Source organism: Schistocerca cancellata, chromosome 2 (genome assembly GCF_023864275.1).
Source record: "Schistocerca cancellata isolate TAMUIC-IGC-003103 chromosome 2, iqSchCanc2.1, whole genome shotgun sequence".
Classification (NCBI taxonomy): domain Eukaryota; kingdom Metazoa; phylum Arthropoda; class Insecta; order Orthoptera; family Acrididae; genus Schistocerca; species Schistocerca cancellata.
In genome coordinates, this window is record NC_064627.1 from 929803185 (window position 1) to 929829019 (window position 25835).

At 44.8% G+C, this 25835-nt stretch overlaps 1 non-coding gene across 1 annotated transcript; it reads left to right on the forward strand.

Annotated features, from left to right (window-relative positions):
- Positions 1-24581: 24581 nt before the first annotated feature.
- Positions 24582-24656, forward strand: Trnar-ucu (transfer RNA arginine (anticodon UCU)). Its single transcript has one exon. It is a non-coding gene; the product is annotated as a tRNA-Arg (tRNA).
- Positions 24657-25835: the final 1179 nt, after the last annotated feature.

Below are 25835 nucleotides of genomic sequence, written 5' to 3' on the forward strand. Positions count from 1 at the left end.
TAGAACCAATTGGACACTGCGCGAGCTGCCTCTTTGCAGCTGACAATTGACAGTCACTTTACACAGAAACTCGCATTTCCGACGACAATGGGCCGTTGTTAATTTATTGCCAGTGCTTTCACAGACCGTGTTGTTTACATATTCAATATTCTGTATTAAAACAGTAGTGTTTGTAAAATAAATCCTAAACACCCAGATTTGAAGACAAAGATTTTCAGCAATAATCAAAATTTTAACAATAACAAAGATGGCTAAACTTAAAAAGTTTTAAGCTCAATATTTTTTCAATAATTAATATGTCAATGTTTTTTCTAAGTACAAAAAAAAAGAAAACGTATAAGAAGACTCTTAATTTGGCTTTTTTAGGTACTTGATACTGTGATATGACAAGGTACCAATCATGATCGATGAGGGGGTCCTCGAGAAAGTTTTGTTGGGAACCCCTGTTCTAGACCCAGGAAGCGATCATGCAAAGCAAAAAAGTCTAGTAAACATGGGAGCTAAAGTGCATACCTTAAGAGCTTTGAGCACTTCGTCATCGAAGCTGCGAAACAAATCTCCTCTGTTGCAGGCTATTTGCTTTCCAAATTTTGGGAGGAAGTAGAGCGAGGACCAAAACAAGACAAAATTGTTTAGTAAACATGGGTTCTAAAATGCCTACCTTAAGAAGTACGAGTTCTTGTTCATCTTCGCTGCTGTGAAACAAACGTCTTCTACTGAACAAGTGCTCATTGTTCTTAACTGTACTTTCTACAGCCCATACTTACTTGCTACCACCTCTCAAACTGTGGAAAGCAAAGAGCTTGCAGTAGAAGAGATTTCTTTCAAAGTATCGAAGATGCAGAAGTTCTCATAGCTCTTAACATACGCAGTTTAGAGCCCATATTTACTGAGCTCTTTTGCTCCGAATAATCGTTCCTGTCAAACCCAAAAACTATTGGTGCAGGACTAGCGACAAATCTGTCACAGTTGCAGTACATACACTTGGGCGACTACTGTTGAACCTGCGCGGCATTAGCCGAGCGGGCGCTCACCTCCCATGGAAGTGGGCCCGTGTTCGATTCCCGGCCGGGTCGGAGATTTTCTCCGCTCGGGGAGCTCTCATCATCATTTCATCCTCATCACCGGGGTGCAGGTCGCCAAATGTAGCGTCGAATGAAATAAGACTTGCACTTGGCGGCCGAACTTCCCGGAATAGGGGCTCCCGGCCCACAAAACCATACACTCACTTCATTTTGCCGGCACGGTAACTCAGCGTGTTCGGTCACAGGGTTAGCTGCCCTCTGTAATAAAAAAAAACTGAGTTACTCGATCAACGACGAACTGAAACAGTTGTCTTGCGGCGTCCGCCCCGAGCAGATACAACGAACGAAAACTAACAAAAAATGAGATAAAAAAAAGCGGTCTAAGGCGCTGCAATCATGGATTGTGCACCTTGTCCCGGCGGAGGTTCGAGTCCTCCCTCGGGCATTGGTGTGTGTGTTAGTGTTTGTCCTTAGGATAATTTAGGTTAAGTAGTGTGTAAGCTTAGGGACTGATGACCTTAGCAGTCAAGTCCCATAAGATTTCGCACACATTTGAACATTTTTGAACTTTCGAACCGACTGGTTCATTCTCGAGCCACACCCACTGTCGCTACACTGAAAGTATCTGATCTTAATGTCAACCATCTAAAACTGGCAATACATGCATCACACAGTGTCGGTAGGTAAATTTCGAACTATACATAAGCTCACTATACAAGTCAGAATCAGCATATGTTTATTGTGAGCTTGATCTAACGCCACAGTGTAATGCTAGTATTGCCAGTTTTATATGGTTGTCAGTAAGATCAGGCACCTTCACTGGAACGTCAGTAGGTCTGGCTTGGGAATGAATCAGTAACTAGCCGCAAAAATATATGTGCGACAGCTGTGACAGATTCCTAATATATCCTTCACATCCCTGAATGGGATGGGAGAGACGGGTTATATACAATATGTACAACAACCAAGAGGGAATAATAAGAGTGGACGAAGAACGAAGTGCTCGTATTAAGAAGGGTGTAAGACAAGGCTGTAGCCTTTCGCCCCTACTCTTCAATCTGTACATCGAGGAAGCAATGATGGAAATAAAAGAAAGGTTCAGGAGTGGAATTAAAATACAAGGTGAAAGGATATCAATGATACGATTCGCTGATGACATTGCTATTCTGAGTGAAAGTGAAGAAGAATTAAATGATCTGCTGAACGGAATGAACAGTCTAATGAGTACACAGTATGGTTTGACAGTAAATCGGAGAAAGACGAAGGTAATGAGAAGTAGTAGAAATGAGAACAGCGAGAAACTTAACATCAGGATTGATGGTCACGAAGTCAATGAAGTTAAGGAATTCTGCTACCTAGCCAGTAAAATAACCAATGACGGACGGAGCAAGGAGGACATCAAAAGCAGACTCGCTATGGCAAAAAAGGCATTTCTGGCCAAGAGAAGTCTACTAATATCAAATACCGGCCTTAATTTGAGGAAGAAATTTCTGAGGATGTACGTCTGGAGTACAGCATTGTATGGTAGTGAAACATGGACTGTGGGAAAACCGGAACAGAAGAGAATCGAAGCATTTGAGATGTGGTGCTATAGACGAATGTTGAAAGTTAGCTGGACTGATAAGGTAAGGAATGAGGAGGTTCTATGCAGAATCGGAGACGAAAGGAATATGTGGAAAACACTGATAAGGAGAAGGGACAGCATGATAGGACATCTGCTAAGACACGAGGGAATGACTTCCATGGTACTAGAAGGAGCTGTAGAGGGCAAAAACTGTAGAGGAAGACAGAGATTGGAATACGTCAAGCAAATAATTGAGGACGTAGGTTGCAAGTGCTACTCTGAGATGAAGAGGTTAGCACAGGAAAGGAATTCGTGGCGGGCCGCATCAAACCAATCAGTAGACAGAAGCCAAAAAAAAAAAAAAAAAACTGAATATTGCCCATTCCTCCTGGGACACCTTGTAGGTTCAACGATTCGTAGCAACCTAATGCTTCCGGGTATAAAGTGGAAAAACAGTCAATGGAGCCGACCACTTTCAGTTCTTGGGATTGAGGTTGGCTGAAAATCTTTCTTGGAGTACCACGTTCCATCTTTTGCAGAAACTAGATGCTCCTACCTTCACTATAAGAATAACTTCCGCTATCTCCGACACTGAAAAGCGAAGGCTTGTTCACTTTGCTCAATTCTGCTCTCTCGTCACCTGGAGCTACTCTGTGTACTCGCCAGTAATGGTCTTAGCCGTGAAAGAACTTTCGGAACGACCGTAAGCTTCTTGTAGGCAATTGCTTAGGTGTTTCGGAATTATAACTCTGTCACCCTCGAACATATACTCCATAATGGGATTTGTTTTTGATAATACTGACTCATTTGTAGAAGAAGCTGTAACATTTGTTCAGCGAACGTTAGACGGAAAGCGATTTGCATCTGGATAACTCTTCCTTAAACACTATATAGAAATGTGTGCACTATTCAGCAAGTTTCATTTTCATTAGACTTCCGGTAGAGCTGTAAAAAATTACTGATAAACCCCAAGTCTTCAAATCTAAGTTGAAATGTTTCCTTGCTGTACAAACCTCTTGTTCTGTAAAGGAGTTCCTCGCAGTACATGAGAATTTTTCTCTGTAATGTGTCATTTATTTGTATATTTTCTCACATTTATTCGGCTTTTATTAATTCTTAAATTTTTATATTCATAATTTTCTAATAAACATTGTGTAAACTATGTACTGACTCCTTCCATGGCCAAGTAGTTTTGGCCCTTAAGTCAGATAAGTAAATGAACTTGGGGGTGGATTTAGAGCAATATTTTTCTTTCTGGACGTGGTGAAATCCCATATCAGTCACTACAAATTAAGTATTGCACTCCGGCCACTCTAAAGTTAACGGCGTTCTTGCTTCAAAATTTCCTCGTTGCATACTACTTCTGTTCTGTACATGAGTTCCTCGCAGTAACTGAGAATTATTCTCTGCAGTGTGTTATTTGTTCGTACTCTTTCTCAAATTGTTTCCGTGTTTTATTAATTCTTTAATTTGTTTGTATATAAATCTCCTAATCAGTATTCTGTAAACTATGTAGCGACTCGTTCCATGGCCATGTAGCTTTGGCTCGTATGAAGCCAGGGAATCTGATAAATAAATAAACATAAGAAGGTTTTAAAGTCGTATTTTCTTGAAAACGTTGCGAAGGCCTGTATCATTCAGTATGAATATTCCACTCCGTCCATTTTAAGTTAGGGTTCTTCTTGTTTCATTTGTTATTGTTCCTTTGTTTTAACTGTAGTGTTGCATTAACTAAACCCTTATAGCGCCCTACCAAGTGTCATAGCTCGCATCATCGCTAACCTCTTGCTGTTTGTTCTTGTATTTTCCCGCGGAACTCGTCCATGACCATAACTTTTAAAAGTATTGTACAATATGCCTCGTACATCTGAATGTAGAATTTTTTTAATTGGCTTTCGGAACGTACCCATACAGCCACCTCAACAGTGGAACGTCATTTCTGACGATACTAACGTAAGGAGAACACCACAGCTACTCGCTGAGCGGAGAAAAATCTCCGACCGGGTCAGGAATCGATACCGGGTCCCTTCGTCTACGAATCAGCCGCGCTGACCGCTCGGCTACGGACGCGAACTCAATACGTTTCACAGGGATGGGAAAGTTTCGCCATGGACCGATAGCGGCGTTAGAAAGTTGTTATGAAAATAAAGAGAGCGACATCACAATTTAAGCAACGTAAAAGTCTTATTGACAATCAGAAGGTGTATACAATCAAAATGAGCATAAGGAGGGTAATGCGAAGAGTGACCAGTGAATTCCAAAGTAGAATAAGACTTAAAAAATCCTAAGAAATATTAGTCCTCCATCAAGTGAGCAAACGGATCAAATAGTTCATTGCTTTGCCACAGTCTTGTGAAATTGTCTAAGTGTGGTATACCGTATTACAGTACACTATTCCATTCATCATAGGACATTGTGACTTGGTTTAGATACTGTGATAACTAGTTGTGGAATATAAAATCAACTAAATTCCCTCAACAGTGTAAAAGCATCTGCACTCGCCGACCCTGTTGGTCCTGAAAAGCAACTTGTCTCTTCTGTTATGTTGTAAGGTGGCTATAATTTTGCACCTTACAAGCACTCCTCTACATATTTTGCCGTAATTTACAACCGGAATTAGGTATCATTTGATAGGTTGTACATTGTATACAGGGTGTTACAAAAAGGTACGGCCAAAATTTCAGGAAACATTCCTCACACACAAAGAAAGAAAATATGTTACGTGGACATGTGTCCGGAAACGCTTACTTTCCATGTTAGAGTTCATTTTATTACTTCTCTTCAAATCACATTAATCATGGAATGAAAACACACAGCAACGGAACGTACCAGCGTGACTTCAAACGCTTTGTTACAGGAAATGTTCAAAATGTCCTCCGTTAGCGAGGATACATGCATCCACCCTCCGTCGCATGGAATCCCTGATGCGCTGATGCAGCCCTGGAGAATGGCGTATTGTATCACAGCCGTCCACAATACGAGCAAGAAGAGTCTCTACATTTGGTACCGGGGTTGCGTAGACAAGAGCTTTCAAATGCCCCCATAAATGAAAGTCAAGAGGGTTGAGGTCAGGAGAGCGTGGACGCCATGGAATTGGTCCGCCTCTACCAATCCATCGGTCACCGAATATGTTGTTGAGAAGCGTACGAACACTTCGACTGAAATGTGCAGGAGCTCCATCGTGCATGAACCACATGTTGTGTCGTACTTGTAAAGGCACATGTTCTAGCAGCACAGGTAGAGTATCCCGTATGAAATCATGATAACGTGCTCCATTGAGCGTAGGTGGAAGAACATGGGGCCCAATCAAGACATCACCAACAATGCCTGCCCAAACGTTCACAGAAAATCTGTGTTGATGACGTGGTTGCACAATTGCGTGCGGATTCTCGTCAGCCCACACATGTTGATTGTGAAAATTTACAATTTGATGACATTGGAATGAAGCCTCATCCGTAAAGAGAACATTTGCACTGAAATGAGGATTGACACATTGTTGGATGAACCATTCGCAGAAGTGTAACCGTGGAGGCCAATCAGCTGCTGATAGTGCCTGCACACGCTGTACATGGTACGGAAACAACTCGTTCTCCCGTAGCACTCTCCATACAGTGACGTGGTCAACGTTACCTTGTACAGCACCAACTTCTCTGACGCTGACATTAGGGTTATCGTCAACTGCACGAAGAATTGCCTCGTCCATTGCAGGTGTCCTCGTCGTTCTAGGTCTTCCCCAGTCGCGAGTCATAGGCTGGAATGTTCCGTGCTCTCTAAGACGCCGATCAATTGCTTCGAACGTCTTCCTGTCGGGACACCTTCATTCTGGAAATCTGTCTCGGTACAAACGTACCGCGCCACGGCTATTGCCCCGTGCTAATCCATACATCAAATGGGCATCTGCCAACTCCGCATTTGTAAACATTGCACTGACTGCAAAACCACGTTCGTGATGAACACTAACCTGTTGATGCTACGTACTGATGTGCTTGATGCTAGTACTGTAGAGCAATGAGTCGCATGTCAACGCAAGCACCGAAGTCAGCATTACCTTCCTTCAATTGGGCCAACTGGCGGTGAATCGAGGAAGTACAGTACATACTGACGAAACTAAAATGAGCTCTAACATGTCCACATAACATCTTTTCTTTATTTGTGTGTGAGGAACGTTTCCTGAAATTTTGGCCGTACCTTTTTGTAACACCCTGTATATGAATATTTAAAGAATACTGACATTGTGACGTACACCTTGTAAATAGTTGTTAATGCTTTTTGCATGAAAGGTAATGGAGTGTCTTTATTATCAAAACGGTGTAATGAATGATTGCCTTTACTAGTAGAGGTTGGAACGCCAGTGGAAATGAAATGGCAGGCGTAACTATGGCCCTGCGTGGAAAAGCCCGCACAGGTGTGTTGGTCCTGCACAACACAGGAAGTAGCCCCAGCCAGACTGTCGCGACACCTGGATACTGAAGCACAACAGAGTGGCGGCTGGCAGGTATTGTAGCTAGGCTGGAGGGATAACCGGAAACACTGAAAATCTTGGAGGCAGCAGAGAGGAACAAGGAAGCGTTACTTCGGAAATCACGCAGGCTGCGTTATTTTCGTGGATTTTTACTCTGAGAAGCGTACCATTGTTCAAATGGTTCAAATGGCTCTGAGCACTATGGGACTTAACATCTATGGTCATCAGCCCCCTAGAAGTTAGAACTACTTAAACCTAACTAACCTAAGGACAGTACACAACACCCAGCCATCACGAGGCAGAGAAAATCCCTGACCCCGCCGGGAATCGAACCCGGGAACCCGGGCGTGGGAAGCGAGAACGCTACCGCACGACCACGAGATGCGGGCGCGTACCATTGTATGAATTCCTAATTAATGGGGATAGACATTTTCTCTCAAACTTTTTGCACTGGACGGCAAAAGACTAAAATATGATTGGTCGGCGTTCGGAAGAATCTGTAGAGAGGGAGAATATTCCGTGGTTTCGAGAATATGATTCGCCTTCTGCAGTTACGAGGGAGGGGAGCCGAGCTCTGCTGGGAAGCCAGGGGTCGCTCATTTTCAGCTTTTGTTGGTACAGACGGACTTGCTGTCTTTGCTCTCAGGAGATTTTATAGTTAGAACAGTTAGGCACGGTACTGTTGCGAACTTATACGATTCTGGACTCCGGCTCTGGGTAGGGAGTCGTCGTTGAGCACGCAGCGTTCAGTGATTGAGAGCACTTCTTCTGCCTATACTCACGCTAAGACGTTATCTGAGCTCCGTCCTTGTAGCTGTGAGTTCGCGCTTATTGTCTGTAGAAAACAGAGAGGAGAAGACAGTACTAGAATGTACTATATTTAGTCAGAGGACCGCCTTCTGCCGTCCGAGTGTTTGGAAGAGTTTATTTTGTGGCTGGGGTTCTTCCATCGTCGCATCGTGTACGACAGGGCTTAACAACTGGACGGTTTTGAGCGCGAGTACTCGCGTCTGCTCAGGCACGTACTCGCGAGCAGGTGCAAGGTCGCGGAGTAGGGAGGGAGGGGAGGGAGGGGAAATGCGCGCGCACGTATGAATAGGACCGCAGTGTGCCTATTGAATTCGCGCCGACTGTGTAACGTTAAAAGTACTACGATCAGCCCTAACAGTCACTTTGCTGGTTAAGAATCATGTCAAGTCGCCGTTGTGTAACCCCAACCATGCTTTCGCAGTTCAACCCCCATTGGGAGGAATTGTATCTGTTTATAGAAAAAGATGGTGTCGCAAAATGTTTACTATGTCACAAAACGCTGAATTCTTTTAGGAAATTTAATTTGCAGCGACATTATATGTCGTACCACGCGAAAGACAACGGAAGTGGAAAATGTGATGGACCAGATCGTGCACAGGAAGTTATTAAACTTAAAAGTAAGCTATCCGAAGAAGATCTGGATGACGAAGAAAAATCAACTGAGGCAGCTCTCAGAGTGAGCTACAAAATTGCTTTGTTTTTAGCAAAATCCCTGCGCCCCTTCACTGATGGCGATTTAATAAAAGATGTTTGGTAGTTGCAGCGGAACATTTGTGTCCATCTCAAGTTGAACAGTTTCGGATTGTGCCATTATCTGACATGACCATTATACGTCGCATGCAGGACATGGCAGACGACGTCCAGAGCCAGCTTGCAAATATCTATAAAGATTTTATGGCGTATTCTCTAGCTCTGGACGAAAGTGTTGATATCACTGGAACAGCGCAGCTTTCCATATTTATTAGAGGTGTTAATAGAGATCTTCAGGTGAGGAAGGAGCTCCTCGATGTAGTAGCCATGAAGAACACTACAATCGGAGGTGATATTTTAAGTAGTGTTGAAGAAAGTGTTGAAAATATAGGATTGTCGTGGAATTCTTTAGTTTCAGTGTCTACAGACGGTGCACCAGCGATGACAGAGAAAAAATTAGGTTTCGTTGCGCTGTTGAAGGAGAAAATGCAGAAACTGACCGTGCCGAATGAAATAAGGGGCGTTCACTGTGTGATCCACCAGGAAAACTTACGTGCAAAGAGTATCACTCTAAAAAAGTGATGAGTGTTGTTGTTCGTACAACCAATTATATACGGAAGCATGGGCTACAACACAGACAATTTAAAAGCTTTCTTGAGGATGTAGAAAGCCAGTATGGTAGCCTGCCTTATTACAGCGAGGTCCGCTGGCTTAGTCATGGCGAATTATTAAATCGAATTTTTCTATTAGATGAGATAAATATGTTCATGGAAATAAATAACATGTGTGTTCCTGAATTGAAAGAGCCTTCACGGAAATGTGATCTCGCGTTCTTAGCAGATTTAACTAGTCATCTGAATGCTTTGAACATTTCACTACAAGGTAAAGATCTGCTAATTACTCATTTCATAGATCGAATACGAGCTTTTAAAATGAAATTGACACTTTGGGTGAGTCAGCTGGAAACAGGAAATCTAGCTCATTTTCCTAAATTATCATCCATGCAAGATGTTCACAAAGACTGTGAACGTTATTCACATAGTTTAGTTGCTCTTAAGGAAGAATTTGATCAACGCTTTCAAGATCTGACAGCACTAGACAGTAATTCTGATCTGTTCCCCTCTCCATATTCAGCGAATATTGAAGAGATTCGTCCTGAGCTGCAACTAGAAATTATTGACCTGCAGTGTGACAGAAAATACAGAGACAAATTTCAGAACAAGAAAAACATTTTGGAATTTTACAGACACTTCCCTCGGGATAGATTTCCTCATTTGCACAAACTGGCGGCTACAATAATATCAATGTTCGGTTCCATGTATGTTTGTGAATAACTGTTCTCTGCAATGAAATGTAACAAGACGCGCCTGAGAAACGCATTGTCTGATCGAAATTTAAACTGCACAAGAACAATTACTCCGAACATAGACGCAATTGTAAAGGGCAAAAAGTACAAGATAACAGAGAATCCCACACTTCAGTGACACCTTTTATTGTGTAACAGTTCACAAATTAATACGAATGTAGAGGCATACACTACGCTAATAAAATTATGTGGCACGTGTACATTCTCCTTTATTTGTTTCATTTGTCACAGTAATAATTCGTGAGTGATATCCCTGCAGGTGGCCGCGGATTTACACTGACTGGCGGCAGCGGTTGTGTGCCCCACGTGACTCTCCCCACTCTCTGCTCTGGTCCGGTAGTGGGGGTAGCGTGCTCGCGCTGCTCCGTGCTCGCGCCTTGCTGCTCACAGCTTGCTCCGCGAGCATATATCTTGTGAAGCCCTGGTGTACGAGAATCATCACTCCGACCCATCAGACACAGTACATACGGTGATATTGCTAATTGCTTCGGCTTATTGGGGCTATAAAGCTAAACAGCTGTCATCATCATCATCATTATTTAAGACTGATTATGCCTTTCAGCGTTCAGTCTGGAGCATAGCCCCCCTTATACAGTTCCTCCATGATCCCCTATTCAGTGCTAACATTGGTGCCTCTTCTGATGTTAAACCTATCACTTCAAAATCATTCTTAACCGAATCCAGGTACCTTCTCCTCGGTCTGCCCCGACTCCTCCTACCCTCTACTGCTGAATCCATGAGTCTCTTGGGTAACCTTGCTTCTCCCATGCATGTAATATGACCCCACCATCTAAGCCTGTTCGCCCTGACTGCTACATCTATAGAGTTCATTCCCAGTTTTTCTTTGATTTCCTCATTGTGGACACCCTCCTGCCATTGTTCCCATCTACTAGTACCTGCAATCATCCTAGCTACTTTCATATCCGTAACCTCAACCTTGTTGATAAGGTAACCTGGATCCACCCAGCTTTCGCTCCCATACAACAAAGTTGGTCGAAAGATTGAACGGTGCACAGATAACTTAGTCTTGGTACTGACTTCCTTCTTGCAGAAGAGAGTAGATCGTAGCTGAGCGCTCACTGCATTAGCTTTGCTACACCTCGCTTCCAGTTCTTTCACTGTGTTGCCATCCTGTGAGAATATGCATCCTAAGTACTTGAAACCGTCCACCTTTTCTAACATTGTTCCTCCTATTTGGCACTCAATCCGTTTATATTTCTTTCCCACTGACATTACTTTCGTTTTGGAGATGCTAATTTTCATACCATAGTCCTTACATTTCTGATCTAGCTCTGAAATATTACTTTGCAAACTTGCAATCGAATCTGCCATCACAACTAAGTCATCCGCATATGCAAGACTGCTTATTTTGTGTTCACATATCTTAATCTCACCCAGCCAGTCTATTGTTATCAACATATGATCCATAAATAATATGAACAACAGTGGAGACAGGTTGCAGCCTTGTCTTACCCCTGAAACTACTCTGAACCATGAACTCAATTTACCGCCAACTCTAGCTGCTGCCTGACTATCCATGTAAAGACCTTTAATTGCTTGCAAAAGTTTGCCTCCTATTCCATAATCTTGTAGAACAGACAATAACTTCCTCCTAGGAACCCAGTCATATGCCTTTTCTAGATCTATAAAGCATGTATACAATTCCCTGTTCCACTCATAACACTTCTCCATTATTTGCTGCAAGCTAAAGATCTGGTCCTGACAACCTCTAAGAGGCCTAAACCCACACTGATTTTCATCCAATTGGTCCTCAACTAATAATCGCACTTTCCTTTCAACAATACCTGAGAAGATTTTACCCACAACGCTGATTAAAGAGATACCTCTGTAGTTGTTACAATCTTTTCTGTTTCCATGTTTAAAGATTGGTGTGATTACTGCTTTTGTCCAGTCTGATGGAACCTGTCCCGACTCCCAGGCCATTTCAATTATCCTGTGTAGCCATTTAAGACCTGACATTCCACTGTATTTGATGAGTTGCGACTTAATTTCATCCACCCCAGCCGCTTTATTGCACTGCAATCTATTGACCATTTTTTCCAATTCCTCAAATGTGATCCTATTTCCATCATCATTCCTATCCCATTCTACCTCGAAATCTGAAACATTACTGATCGCATTTTCACCTACATTGAGCAACTCTTCAAAATATTCCCTCCATCTGCCCAAGGCATCCACAGGATTCACCAGCAGTTTTCCTGACCTGTCCAAAATACTTGTCATTTCATTCTTACCTCCCTTTTGAAGACTGCTAATGGTTTTCCAGCAGCTTGACCCATAGTCTCCAACCTGTTTCCAAAGTCTTCCCACGATTTCTTCTTGGATGCTGCAATTATCTGTTTGGCTTTGTTTCTTTCTTCAACATAACTTTCTCTGTCTACCTGGGTTCTGATATGTAGCCATTTTTGATACGCCTTCTTTTTCCTTTTACAGGCTGCCTTGACTGTGTCATTCCAGCAAGCTGTTTGCTTCATCCTACTTTTACACACTACTGTTCCAAGACATTCTTTAGCCACTTCTAGTACTGTGTCCCTGTACCTTGTCCATTCCTTTTCCAATGACTGTAATTGACTACATTCAACTAACTGGTACCTTTCTGAGATTGCTGTTATGTACTTGTGCCTGATTTCCTTATCCTGAAGTTTCTCCACTCTTATCCTCCTACATATGGACCTGGCCTCCTGCACTTTCGGCCTCACAATCCCAATTTCACTGCAGATTAAATAATGATCAGTGTCATCAAAGAATCCCCTGAATACACGTGTGTCCCTCACAGCCTTACTGAATTCCTGATCTGTTATTATATAGTCAATGACAGATCTGGTTCCCCTGCCTTCCAAAGTATAACGGTGAATGTTCTTATGTTTAAAAAAGGAGTTTGTGATTACTAAGCCCATACTGGCACAGAAATCCAAGAGTTGTTTCCCGTTCCTGTTGGCCTCCATATCCTCTCCAAATTTACCAATAACCTTTTCATACCCTTCTGTTCGATTTCCAATCCTGGCGTTAAAATCACCCATGAGCAGAACACTGTCCGTGTCCTTTACTCTAACAACTACATCACTGAGTGCCTCATAAAAACTATCCATCTTATCTTGATCTGTCCGTTCACAATGCGAATATACTGACACAATCCTAATTTTCTTGCTAGACACTGTCAAATCTATCCACATCAGTCGTTCGTTTACATACCTTATTGTAACTACGCTGGGTTTCATTTCTTTCCTGATGTAAAGCCCTACACCCCATTGTGCTATTCCTGCTTTGACTCCTGACAGGTAGACCTTGTATTCTCCCACTTCCTCTTCTTTCTCACCCCTTACCCGAATGTCACTAACAGCTAAAACGTCCAGCCCCATCTTACTTGCAGCCTCTGCCAGCTCTACCTTCTTCCCAGAGTAGCCCCCATTGATATTAATAGCTCCCCATCTCATTACCATTTGTTTGCCAAGTCTTATCTTAGGAGTCCCTGGTTTGTCAGTTAGAGGTGGGACTCCGTCACCTCCAAAGGTCCGAGGCATTTTGCTCTGATTGTTGCCAGCATCATATTTAAAGTACCAGGAAAGCAGGTTGCTAGCCTTACTTGCCCCGAGTCCCATTGGGTTTTACCCCTAACGGCTGAGGGACTAACCGGTGGATTTGGTAGTCTTTGCCGTATGAGCACAAAGGTGACCACGACTCAGAATATGTCCGAGATGCCCAGCCTTGTTCCAAAGTAACTGGTATCCCGACTGTCGGGATCACTTACTTGGCCACTCATACGTTGCCCGTGGTTCATGAACTAGGACATGACTACAGGAACCCACACCATGGTAAATTTTATTTCCACTGAGGTTTCACACCACTGTGAAAGTAGTACCTTTTAGTGTTTGGTACGTAGGTGATGTCAGTCATCTCGCGTTATTTATATTAGATCGCAGAGCTATAAAAAGGGGCAGATTTGGGCAACTGATCAATCATATTAGTTAGGAAATCCATATGTATCTATGTTCATTGGACGGTGATATATAAACATTTGTAATATTTAAAGGGGTTTTAATCCACAATAAATGTATAAGCAGAAACAGCATTTATCATTTATAGTTACTAGTTCCCTTAATTATTCATGTACGTTGATGTAATTTATATGTTAAACAGCAAGGAGGAGGATATAATATCACCATTAAGAGATCCTAAGATCTGCTTCAGGGGGTAGTCAGACAGGGCCAAATCTTCATTCTCGCATTCAGTATTTTCCGTTGCGCACATTCATTTTACACCTGCATCTTAGAGCGTAACCACTGTTAGAGCACTCGCAAAATAACTGAGCTCCTTTGCAGAAACGCTGAGCGTTGGGCGAGGCCTAATTTGTTCCGAAGGGCCTACCAGCTTGATTGACTGGCCACTGAAGATCTGCGCACTTGCAGCTTTCTCGTTGCCGTCGCTTTACTGTATAACAGAGTACCGTAGGTGCAGGGAAAGTTCTTCATAATCAGATACATGTGATTACTTGCAGTACCATTATATTTATGTTACAAGAGACAATCGAGGAAGCAAAACCGCATTAAAAACTGTTCTTGAGAGGGTGGGAGAAACCGCTAGCTCTTCCAATAGCACAGTAAAGAGAAAAAAGCGGGAGCGGTAGATAGCTACAAGTCATTTCTAACACTTCAGCACTTCAGGAAAGATGTGATTATCGACGAACAGGTTGTCAGGGGACTGACACATTATTTCCGTGTGATACATGTTTTTTTTATTATTATTATTATTTCGAGCACAGCAGTAAGCAACATTGCCCACTTCTTTTTTTTTTTGTCTTTTATCAGATTTGTTTCTGGCAGCTCATGGTCGGACTTGTTCCGTTTCGGTTGATACTTTGTTTATGCAAGTATGTGGCGCATTCAATAAGAACTCTACTGGCCATTAAAATTGCTACGCCACGAAGATGACGTGCTATAGACGCGAAACTTAATCGACAGGAAGAAGACGCTTTGATATGCAAATGATTAGCTTTTCAGAGCATTCACGCAAGGTTGGCGCCGGTGGCGACACCTACAACGTGTTCACATGAGGAAAGTTTACAACCGATTTCTCATACACAAACAGAATTTGACCGGCGTTGCCAGGTGAAGCGTTGTTGTGATGCCTCGTGTAAGGAGGGGAAATGGGTACCATCATATTTCCGACTTTGATAAAGGTCGGATTGTAGCCTATGGCGATTGCGGTTTATCGTATCGCGACATTGCTGCTCACATTGGTCGAGATCCAATGACTGTTAGCAGAATATTGAATCGGTGGGTTCAGGAGGGTAATACGGAACGCCGTGCTGGATCCCAACGGCCTCGTATCACTAGCAGTCGAGATGACAGGCATCTTATCCGCATGGCTGTAACGGATCGTGCAGCCACGTCTCGATCCCTGAGTCAACAGATGGGGACGTTTGCAAGACAACAACCATCTGCACGAACAGTTCGACGTTTGCAGCAGCATGAACTATCAGCTCTGAGACAATGGCTGCGGTTACCCTCAAAGCTGTATCACAGACAGGAGCGCCTGCGATGGTGTACTCAACGACGAACTTGGGTACACGAATGGCAAAACGCCATTTTTTCGGACGAATCCAGGTTCTGTTTGTAGCATCAAATAGTCGCATCCGTTTTTGGTGACATCGCGGTGAACGCACGTTGGAAGCGTGTATTTGTCATCGCCATATTGGCGTATTACCCGGCGTGATGGTATGGGATGCAATTGGTTACACATCTCGGTCACCTCTTGTTCGCATTAACGGCACTTTGAACAGTGGACGTTGCATTTCAGATGTATTACGATCCGTGGCTCTACCCTTCATTCGATCCCTGCGAAACCCTATATTTCAGCAGGATAATGCACGACCGCATGTTGCAGGTCCTGTACGGGCTTTCTGGATACAGAAAATGTTCGACTGCTGCACTGGCCAGCACATTCTCCAGATATCTCACCAATTGAAAACGTCTGGTCAATGGTGGCCGAGCAACTGGCTCGTCACAATACGCCAGTCACTACTCTTGATGATCTGTGGTATCGTGTTGAAGCTGCATGGGCAGCTGTACCTGTACATGCCATCCAAGCTCTGTTTGACTCAATGCCCAGGCGTATCAAGGCCGTTATTACGGCCAGGGGTGGTTGTTCTGGGTACTGATTTCTCAGGATCTATGTACCCAAATTGCGTGAAAATGTAATCATATGTCAGTTCTAGTATAATATATTTGTCTAATGAATACTCGTTTATCATCTGCGTTTCTTCGTGGTGTAGCAATTTTAATGGCCAGTAGTGAATTTGGCCCAATGAAGGATGCACTCCGCAGTAAGTAGTATGTGGATGATGGGGAGGTTATTGATGCAGCAAGACGTCGTCGCCAACATCGACTAATAGACTGCTACCATGTGGGCGAGTCCCTCCCAGTAATGTGGCGTAATGCTACCGCACTGAGCAAAGATTATGTTGAAAAATAGGACTTTGTAGCCAAAACAATGAGGAATAATGTGGTGTATTCGAACCAACCTTCTCTCAGAAAAGAAACGTGTTGCATTACTTATTGAATGCCCATTGTATTTCTTATTCAGTACTCTAGCGAGGAACTATTGTCTTTGAACGTCTATATTTGTCGAATTATTGATCGTACTGACTAAACATCTTCTATCGTCGTTAGAAGAATCGATAGCAACACCTTACAAGTTATGCGAAATATGCATTTGTGTGTAGGTTTCAGCTGTTGAAAAACTCCTCCCGTATCATGCGGCGACCTACACAACGAAACTCCTATCGTCAACGTGTCCACTCCCCTACTGCGCCATCTGCACAGGTACCGCCCAAGTGCCTCACAAAAGATTTAAAGCACCCTGAAGACTTGGTCACGTGTCAATGTAATTTCTTATGCACAAACATAATCGTGTGTTATTACGGGATTGGTGGATTAAATAAGGGGTGTAAACGGGGTCAGATGTTTAGTGATCACTGCGGGGGACATGGAGATGCTGCGTGCTCAGGTGGAGCCAATGTCACAGCTCGTGGTGGAGTGTGAAAAGAGCCTCATTCTGGGTCTCCATTCGTTCGGCTGGTCGAATCGTACAAAATCCAGATTTGTGGGGCATTCTGATGTGACATTGGCCAATGTCGGACTGCAAGGGAACGTCAGGCCAGGCTTACTCGTCGTCTACATTCTGATCGAACACGCCGGTCCAGCACAAGGGAGGACCGCCGTATTGTGCACCAAGCACATCGTAAACAGATCACATTTGTGCCTACCGTTGAAGCAAAAGAAATGGACTCCCTGAGACATTCTGTGTCATTCCGTAACATTGGTCGGGAACTAGTAGCAGCTGGACTAGGGACCCATGTGTAGGATGACGTGAACACCACATCACATACTGCTTAAACGGAATGGACAGTGACTTGAAAGAAGGATCTAAGATGGACATCAACAAAAGCAAAACGAGGATAAATGAATGTAGTCGAATTAGATGATGCGGAGGGAATTAGATTAGGAAATGAGACACTTACAGTAGTAAATGGGTTATGCTATTTGAGTAACAAAATAAGTGATGACTGTCGAAGTAGGGAGGATCTAAAATGTAGACTGGCTATGGCAAGGAAAGCGTTCTGAAGAAGAGAAATTTGTTAACATCAAGTATAGATTTAAGCGTCAGGAAGTCTTTTCTGAAAGTATTTGTATGGAGTGTAGCCATTTATGGAAGTGAAACATGGATGATACATAGTTTAGACAAGAAGAGAAAAGGGGCTTTTGAAATTTGGTGCTTCAAAAGAATGCTGAAGATTAGAAGGATATATCACTTTGTTCAAAATCGCTCTGAGCACTATGGGACTTAACATCTGTGGTCATCAGTTCCCTAGTAGTTAGAACTACTTAAATCTAACTAACCTAAGTACACCACAAACATCCATGCTTAGGGACTGATGACCTTAGCAGTTAAGTCCCATAAGATTTCACACTTTTTTTTTAAGGCCAGAACCGCGGGCCAGTTCCACGGGTATCTGATGGATCTGACTTGCTGATCTGAGGCCCGTCTCTTCCAACAAACGTGCATGTCCCACGAGTCGGATCTAGTCTACCGATCTGCCCCCATGCTGGGTCGGTTCACATGTGGTGTTAAAGCGGCGGATGTTTGCGGTTTATTCGGTCCCAGGATTGCCATGAATGTTCGACAGGCCAGAGGCCAAGGACGACGGATTTCAGGAGCTTCAACTGCGTCCCACCAGAAGTACGTCGTAGAGTGCGACGTTTTATAAGCATTTCATTTATTGTACACCCAAGCTCCTAAATTAATGACAATGCTGAGACATGGTGAAACAACGCTCTGGTGGGCGGTTTGAGGGTTTAAATCACCACGGGGTATGACCATGCGGTGCATTTGGCCTGCGGTCGTCGCACGGTCGCGCTGGCAGCAGTCCACATATGCAGAGGTGTGTTGGTGCATGTCAGAGTACGGTGCAGCGAGTAAGTGAGCAGACGTTTTCAGACGTGCTAATGTTGACTGTGTTGAAAATGGCTCAAAGAACACATGTTGATGAAGTTATGAGGGGTAGAATACTAGGGCGACTGAAGGCTGGTCAAACACAGCATGTCGTAGCACGGGCCCACCGTGTGTTACGAAGTGTGATCTCAAGATTATGGCAACGATTCCAGCAGACAGGAAACGTGTCCAGGCGCTACAGTACGGGACGTCCACAGTATACAACACCACAATAAGACCGAAGTCTCACCATCAGTGCCCGCAGACGGCCGTGGAGTACTGCAGGTAGCCTTGCTCGGGACCTTACCGCAGCCACTGGTACAGTTGTCTCCAGACACACAGTCTACAGACGACTCAACAGACATGGTTCTATTCGCCCGCAGACCTGCAAGGTGCATTCCGCTGACCCCTGGTCACAGGAGAGCCCGTAAAGCCTTGTGTCAAGAACACAGTACATGATAATTGGAACAATGGTCCCAGTTTATGTTCACGGACGAGTCCAGGTATAGTCTGAACAGTGATTCTTGTCGGGTTTTCATCTGGCTTGAACCAGTGAGCAGATACCAACCCCTTAATGTCCTTGAAAGGGACCTGTATGGAGGTCGTGGATTGATGGTGTGGGCTGCATGTGACAGAGGAACTGTAACAGGTCAGATGTATCGGGACGTCATTTTTCACCAGTATGTCCGCCTTTTCAGGGTGCAGTGGGTCCCATCTTCCTCCTGATGGATGATAATGTATGACCCCACCGAGCTGCCATCGTGGAGGAGTACCTTGAAACAGAAGATATCATGCGAATGAAGTGGGCTGCCTGTTCTGCAGACCTAAACCCCATAGAGCATGTCAGGGGCGCTCTCGGTCGACGTATCGCTGCACGCCTGCAAACCCCTACGACACTTCAGGAGCTCCGACAGGCAGTGGTGAAGGAAGGGAGGCTATACCCCAGCAGCTGCTCGACCACCTGATCCAGAGTATGCCAACCCGTTGTGCGGCCTGTGTACGTGTGCATGGTGATCATATTCCATATTGATGTTGGGGTACATGCGCAAGAAACAGTGGCGTTTTGTAGCACATGTGCTTCGGGACGATTTTCTCAACTTATCACCAATACCGTGGCCTTACAAATCTGTGACGTGTGTGTTCCCTATGTGCCTATGCTATTAGCACCAGTTTGGTGTAGTGCCACGTTGTGTGGCACCTCATTCTGCAATTATCCTTACTTTATGAGCATGAGTGTAGAATGTAGTACGTAGTTATGTCTTCCTGAGAAAGAATGGACGATGCTAAGAAGAAAATTGTGGCAATTGCCGGATGTTTCAGCCTTTTAAAGTACAACAATTCGTAATACCTGTAAAATAATGGACATAACACAGTTCTGGGTAATACCCTACAATAATGAACATAGTACGAGCAACATTTTATTGGCACTCGCTGTAGTGTTGGTTTGTACAACACATCCCCTTTTTTAGCTTCTCTGAGATTATTTTTGGAATTACTGAAGGTATTTTAAATCAGTCTTTGCAACAACAACAAAATCCACATTTTTGTCACCAAGTTTTTTCATCAGTGATTTGTAATGAAACGTATCTACAATTTGACTTGATTCCTGAATCTAAAAACAATTCGCTACAAAAGACATTTGTGAGATATGTACGGCGTTATCAGTATTTTATTCTAGCCTTATTACAGGCGCACGCAATAGCAAATGACAGTGGTAGATAACTTCAGTTTTCTCGAGATTGGTGTTAGGTAGAGACCTCCTCCCAAATCTGAAGAAAAATTCAGTAGGTTAGAAAATTTAACATGCTGCAGTACGAGGGGCGTTTGAAAAGTCCGCGCAAAGTCCAAGAGATAGCACCACCGGAGCGTATCGAGATCATGTTTAGTTAGTAGCATCTTTGGAAAGAACGCACACCATGTTTCAGCCATATTGGTCTATTTCTTTGTGTTTGGCATTCGTGTGAATCAAGGAAGTCGAGTGATTGTCAAAAAATGGCCGAAAAAGAATTTCGTGTGGTGATTAAACATTACTTTATGAAAAGCAAAACGCCTCAGGAGACTAAAGAGAAGCTTGATAAACATTACGGTGACTCTGCACCTTCCATTAGAACAGTTTATAAGTGGTTTCAAAATTTTCGGAGTGGCCATATGGGCACAAGTGATGCTGAACGTTCTGGACGCCCGGTGGAGGTTACGACTCCAGAAATCGTTGATAAAATCCATGATATGGTGATGGATGACAGAAGAGTTATGGTGCGTGAAATTGTTAGTGCTGTGGGCATCTCGAATGAACGGGTACATAATATTTTGCATAAACGTTTGGACATGAGAAAGCTATCCGCAAGATGGGTTCCGAGATTGCTCACGCTTGACCAAAAACGGAATCGTGTGAAGTGTTGCGAGGATGGTTTGCAGCTGTTCAGGAAGAATCCGCAGGACTTTAAGCGTCGTTTCGCCACTGTGGATGGAAACATGGATACATTACTATACTCCTGAGGCCAAAAAACAATCTAAACAATGGGTTACCAAGGGAGCATCTGCACCAAAAAAGGCGAAGACCATTCCTTCGGCCAGAAAGGTTATGGCGAGTGGCTTTTGGGATTCGCAAGGGATGATGCTCATCGACTATCTGGAAAAGGCTAAAACTATTACAGGTGCATATTATTCTTCGTTATTGGACCTTATGAAAACCGAGCTGCAAGAAAAACGCCGGTGATTGGACCGCAAAAATGTTCTTTTACATCACGACAATGCACCAGCACACACCTTAGCAATTGTGGTCGCAAAATTAATGGAAATAGGATTCCAACTCGTTTCACATCCCCCTTATTCTCCAGGCGTGGCTCCCTCGGACTACTATTTGTTCCCCAATTTGAAGAAATGGCTGGCAGGACAAAGATTTTATTCAAACGAGGTGATGATTGCAGCTATAGCAACTAATAACTATTTTGCAGACTTGGACAGTTCCTATTATTCGGAAGGGATCAACAAATTAGAACAGCGTTGGACGAAGTGTATACACTCCTGGAAATTGAAATAAGAACACCGTGAATTCATTGTCCCAGGAAGGGGAAACTTTATTGACACATTCCTGGGGTTAGATACATCACATGATCACACTGACAGAACCACAGGCACATAGACACAGGCAACACAGCATGCACAATGACGGCACTAGTACAGTGTATATCCACCTTTCGCAGCAATGCAGGCTGCTATTCTCCCATGGAGACGATCGTAGAGATGCTGGATGTAGTCCTGTGGAACGGCTTGCCATGCCATTTCCACCTCGCGCCTCAGTTGGACCAGCGTTCGTGCTGGACGTGTAGACCGCGTGAGACGACGCTTCATCCAGTCCCAAACATGCTCAATGGGGGACAGATCCGGAGATTTTGCTGGCCAGGGTAATTGACTTACACCTTCTAGAGCACGTTGGGTGGCACGGGATACATGCGGACGTGCATTGTCCTGTTGGAACAGCAAGTTCCCTTGCCGGTCTAGGAATGGTAGAACGATGGGTTCGATGACGGTTTGGATGTACCGTGCACTATTCAATGTCCCCTCGACGATCACCAGTGGTGTACGGCCAGTGTAGGAGATCGCTCCCCACACCATGATGCCGGGTGTTGGCCCTGTGTGCCTCGGTCGTATGCAGTCCTGATTGTGGCGCTCACCTGCACGGCGCCAAACACGCATACGACCATCATTGGCACCAAGGCAGAAGCGACTCTCATCGCTGAAGACGACACGTCTCCATTCGTCCCTCCATTCACGCCTGTCGCGACACCACTGGAGGCGGGCTGCACGATGTCGGGGCGTGAGCGGAAGACGGCCTAACGGTGTGCGGGACCGTAGCCCAGCTTCATGGAGACGGTTCCGAATGGTCCTCGCCGATACCCCAGGAGCAACAGTGTCCCTAATTTGCTGGGAAGTGGCGGTGCGGTCCCCTACGGCACTGCGTAGGATCCTACGGTCTTGGCGTGCATCCGTGCGTCGCTGCGGTCCGGTCCCAGGTCGACGGGCACGTGCACCTTCCGCCGACCACTGGCGACAACATCGATGTACTGTGGAGACCTCACGCCCCACGTGTTGAGCAATTCGGCGGTACGTCCACCCGGCCTCCCGCATGCCCACTATACGCCCTCGCTCAAAGTCCGTCAGCTGCACATACGGTTCACGTCCACGCTGTCGCGGCATGCTACCAGTGTTAAAGACTGCGATGGAGCTCCGTATGCCACGGGAAACTGGCTGACACTGACGGCGGCGGTGCACAAATGCTGCGCAGCTAGCGCCATTCGACAGTCAGCACCGCGGTTCCTGGTGTGTCCGCTGTGCCGTGCGTGTGATCATTGCTTGTACAGCCCTCTCGCAGTGTCCAGAGCAAGTATGGTGGGTCTGACACACCGGTGTCAATGTGTTCTTTTTTCCATTTCCAGGAGTGTAAGTCTAAAAGGAGGCTATGTCGAAAAATAAAAACGGTTTACCCCAAACACGTAAGTAGTTTTTATTTTTTCACGATCTTTTCAGACGCCCCTCGTATATGGTATAATATGCACAAACACAAATTCGTAGCGATCTCTGTTACCCATTGCAAACTTCTCGAATTTCAGGCGTGTGTTACTTAATACGCAAATTATCACACTAAGTATGCCAAAAATTAGCGCTTCATCATGAAGCTGACATCTAAAGCTATAACTGACGTTAAAACCAGAATGTTTCACCGACGAGTTCCTTTAAAATCGCGTGAAGAAAGTTCCAGGGTATCCGATGTGAGCGCGCCGTTCTGTCGGAGTAGCGCGCCAGCTACTGGCTCGCCATAAACTCACGGACTTGGCTGAGGCGAGGGCCTTCCCAGAAATCCACCTTTGAGTGTATCTCCTGAAAGGCCGCCGAAGCGATGGTCTTCCGAGAAACCCACCCTTGAGCGTATCTGCTGAAAGGCCGAATGGGCAATTCCCAGAACTGCGGATAGTTGTCACAAGGTTGTGCCTCCACTAACGCACTGCAGGTCTTGCTGAATCCGCTGGCCCATCGCAAAAATCCGCTCATGCGTGGCCTGCTTCATTTTCGACATCTTTGCCTTTCAGCCTGTTAGATTAGGAGCAGAATGCAGACCATTTCCTGTCCATGCTAACAACAACTCCTCTACGAAGTGCTGCTCTCTGCCAGGCTTTTAAAACTTCGTTTATAACACTCACTGAAAACTTCTCACTGCGGGCAGTTCACTATTTCTTTAGCCAGCATAGCAAGCCCTAGCCACAGCCCGTTTAGAAGGACTACAGAAAGAATATTTCATCATCCCTAGGCTCAACGAAGTCCCTTTGCCCCCATACTGGTGACAAGTTCTGGCGTTCCCATTAACAATGGACAGCTTCGCGGGCGCAGCTAGAAATTCTACGCTGATGGGTCAAAACATTATGACCACCTACATAACAACTTGCTGTCCATATTTATAACGTAATACAGCAAACGATATGAAATAGAACAAGTGCGTAAGGACGGTAGTAGGCAAGCCGAATGGTCGACTTTGGTTTAATGGCCTATTTTAGAAAACTGTGCTTCATCTGTAAAGGAAACCACATACAGAGCACTAGTGCGACCCATTCTTGAGTACTGCTCTCGTGTTTGCGATCCCCACAGGATTCGATTAAAAAAAGACATCGAAGCGATTCAGAGGTAGGCTGCTAGATTTGTTACCAGTAGATTTGATCATGAGTGTTTCAGAGTTGCTTTGTGAACACAAATGGATAGAGCGTCTGCCCAGCTTCAAGTCGCGGTCAGAGCACACATTTTCATCTGTCCCCGTTGACGTATGTCAACGCCTGTAAGCAGCTAAGGGTGTTCATTTCATTGTAATTTCATTCTAACGAGCTGCATAGTCAACGTCGGTATCTGTTCTTTCGGACATGTCCGAAAGAACAGATACCATTTTAGTATATATATAGTTAAGGCTCACCGGCCACTTGACCATCTTCTTCTTCTGTGCGAATGCACAAACAGTGCCCGAACTCTTACGGGAATCGGCAACGCGTCGCGAGTAACGAGTATAATGGGCGGGGGCACTACGAATGTAGTGCGGGACAATACGTTGAGAATGTGGGTTTCGCGGGAGGCGTGCCAGAGATAAATCCCTGCAGTCGCGCTATCCTGTGTGTTCTCGGTGGCTCAGATGGACAGAGCGTCTGCCATCTAAGCAGGAGATCCCGGGTTCGAGTCCCGGTCGGGGCACACATTTTCATCTGTCCCCGTTGACGTATGCCAACGTCTGTAAGCAGCTAAGGGTGTTCATTTCATTGTAACAAATGTAAATCCCTGAAGAGAAGACATATTCTTTCTGCAGAACACTACTAAGAAACCTTAGACAACCTGCATTTGAGGATCAAACAGAATAATTCTACTGTGGCCGACGTGCGTTTCACGTATAGACGACAAAGATAAGACAAGAAAAATTAGAGCTTGTGCAGAGACATATAGACAGTCGTTTTTCCCCTCACTGTGTTTGCGAGTAGAACAGGAAAGGAAATGACCAGTAGTGGTACAAAGTACCCTCCGCTATGTACCATATGGCATCTTGCGCAGTGTGTATGAGCCGCGTGCGGCTCGCATTGGTGCCGTTGGTAGGTTGGCAACGTGTAATAGGGTTGATGGCGTCTCGTTTTCTTCTTCTGTTGACTGGCGCCACTACGCTTGCTAGCGCTGTCTGCCTGCGAGTGGCAGCAGCAGCGTTTATCGATACCTAGTACCCGTACTATCTTTGGAAGGACGTAAAATGTTTTGCGGGTCGGGTGTGTCGGTGGTTTGGTTGGAACAGAGCAGCAGAGAGGTCCGGCAGCGCGGGTACATGCCGGGACAGATGGCGGCACGCAGGCATTGCCGGATCGAGGGGCTGTAGTTGCGAGGGCTACAATCTCGTTGTCCACCGGACCCAGGAGGTTGAGTTGAGTGAACGTCAATCCAGTAGCGGAACCTCCACTATTTGGTGCTCGTGCCATCTGTTCGTGTATTGCTGCTCGCAGGGTCGCCGTCAGATGAACAGCAACCAATGGAGCGTATCGAGTTGGTGGAATCTATTAGACATCTTCTACTGCCTGTTATTAGTTTTTTAAATTTTGTGTTATTATTGGTGAAGTGCAACCAGCGGCATTTTACTACCCAGTGGCCGCTAACGCCCCAGTTACCTGCCCTGGGGGTTAGCGTATTTTTGCAGCAATGTACTTTTCCCCGTCTTGCCAAAGCTGTGTGTAGTTCGACAGCCTCCGTGATTGCGGTGTGGGTTGTCGTTTTTTTTTGTCTACCTTGGTTGTAGTGGTTCCTTCTGCCTTTCGATGTTTTAAACACCAGATTCTGAAGACGCAGTGCTGTCTGTCACTTCGTCCTCACTTGAATTACTGTTGTACTGGTTACCAC